Here is a 2,500-nt window from a genome sequence, read left to right as displayed (position 1 = left end):
GTCAGTGGGTCTCCCCAGGACAATAGCAGCATTGTGGTGTTTTCTGTCTATTTTCATAATTCTCTGCTTCTGTCACATTCTTGTCATAGAACCGGTCATATTGACACACACACACACACACACATACAGTACATGTGCACATACAGTACATGTGCACACACATGCACACGCACACACATACACACACACACACACACACACACACATACAGTGGACAGGCTAACATTGTCATAGTAGTGCCCAGTCCAGTGCCCTTCAGCCCTACCTCGGGGGCTGACAATGTTGGCCTGTCCACTCTATGTGTGTGTGTGTGTGTGTGTGTGTGTGTGTGTGTAACCACTGGGAATCAAACCCCAATCTTCAGTTCATCATGCCAAAGCATCTGTCAAGATTCAAGATTCCTTTATTTGTCACATGTAATGTACGGTACACAGTCACACTGAAATGTTGCTACCGCTAGACCAGGAGGATACCCTGTTGGTCTAAAGCTCAAAACAGAAGCGGGGGTCCGACCAGCAGGGGTCCGACCAGCAGGGGTCCGGCAAGCGGGGTTCCGTCCAGCAGGGGTCCAGCCAGCGGGCCACCTTGGTTTGGTGCTGTACCGGCATCGGCAGTCACACTTGAGCCAACCGGTCGCCGCGTACAACGCAGTTGAAGTAGTTCAGTCAGTCAACTTATCAGCCTACAAAAATACATTTTACTTTAAGTCCTTGGGCAGAAAGCAGGTCTGGATTTATGGGAATGTTGGATATGTTTGTAGTCTAAAAAAAAAAAGTTTTACACATGATTCATGTTTGAATTAATTAATGCACTTTCATTTCGAGCCAGAATTCTCTTGGCTGAGTTGTAGGAAAAAATAGAGAAGGTGACCTGCTGCCTGGCATGAGCTGGCGCCACGCGTAGCCTGACCTGACCTGACCTGACCTGACGCTCAGAACGACGACCTCGGGGACCCCACCCCCCCCCCCCCCAGTATCATAATGACTTCATATTAAATTCTGTCCGACAGCAGTCAGACGTCCATCGTTTTGGGCTTAAGAGGCAAGCGGGGTTTTCAATGCCATCTCCATGTTTGACAGAGAGAGAGAGAGAGAGAGAGAAAGAGAGAGAGAGAGAGAGAGAGACGACCATGCCCTATCAATTGTTCCCGTGACCTTTGACAAGTGAGAGTTCCATGCTATCAATTGTTCCCGTGGCGAGTGAGTGAGTGAGTGAGTGAGTGAGTGAGTGAGTGAGTGAGTGAGTGAGTGAGTGAGTGAGTGAGTGAGTTATTTTAGTATATAACGGCATGTCCGGGCCCCATATGCTACAGTACAGTTTTAGGCCGGTGTGTTCCTGTCTCGGAGGGAGGACTCCAGGGCTGTCAGTCATGCTGATAGAGAGCCGCCGTCCCCAGACGCCCTGAGGGAAGACACAGTCCTTCCTGGGCACTGCAGACTGAATGACTCCTCGTCCTGCATAGTGTAGGACGCAGTAGATCGACACAGGATACAGTACATAGATACAGGATACTGTACATAGATACAGGATACAGTACATAGATACAGGATACTGTACATAGATACAGGATACAGTACAGATACAGGATACTGTACATAGACACAGGATACCGTAGTCTACATAGATACAGGATACAGTAATAGATACAGTACTGTACGTAGATGCAGGATACAGTTGGCTACATAGATACAGTACTGTACATAGATACATGATACAGTAATAGATACAGGATACAGTAATAGATACAGGATACTGCACATAGATACAGTACTGTACATGCCACTGTCCTCTCCACGTCACATTCCTTCTGTCATGTTGACGCTGATATTAAATCAATCAAGCAAATGGAATTACACAGATGCATCAGAATCAATGCTTTGCTCGAGGAAATGTAGAAATGTCCTGATTACTATAAGTTGATTAGATACAGCACGCAGAATTATCAATGAGACTGCTGTCTCCTGTTGTAGCATCAGGTAGTGCTACTTGTCAGCTCACAGCCAGCAGAGAGCAATGCAACCACATCCAGTCTCTACAGCATCATACTGTATGCACAACCAGTACTGTGTGTGTGTGTGTGTGTGTGTGTGTGTGTTTGGGCGTTTGAGCGTGTGTTTGGGCGTTTGAGCGTGTGTGTGTGTGTGTGTGTTTTGGCGTTTGAGCGTGTGTGTGTGTGTGTGTGTGTGTTTGGGCGTTTGAGCGTGTGTGTGGGGGTGTGTCTTTGTCTGTGTGTGTGTGTTTCCTTCCTTCCTTCCTAGTTTTGGTTTGCTGAATAACACATTTTATTATTTTGTTAATTAATACTAGTTAATAATTAATACATGTTCAATCTGCCGCTGTGCAAAAAATGTGTGTGTTTGTTTATGTGTGAGGGAAAGCACATTTGCGTGCTACAGCGGTATGTGTGTAGGTCAGGACTGCATTAGACTACAGTAGTAGATCTGGTTGAAGGGGGGAGGGAGAGGCAGACCGATGGAGAGATAGAGGGAGTGAGAGAATG

General features: G+C 46.6%; 1 protein-coding gene across 1 annotated transcript in view; it reads left to right on the top strand.

The window, feature by feature from the left end:
- Positions 1-2,500, top strand: part of shank3a (SH3 and multiple ankyrin repeat domains 3a) — a gene marked incomplete at both ends in the record, with an annotated part of 197,232 nt that overhangs the window by 41,528 nt on the left and 153,204 nt on the right. The window lies entirely within an intron of this gene.

This window comes from Borostomias antarcticus, assembly GCF_949987555.1.
Source record: "Borostomias antarcticus genome assembly, chromosome: 18".
NCBI lineage: Eukaryota > Metazoa > Chordata > Actinopteri > Stomiiformes > Stomiidae > Borostomias > Borostomias antarcticus.
Note: the sequence above shows the minus strand (reverse complement) of the source record. Positions and strands in the feature narration are given on the sequence as shown.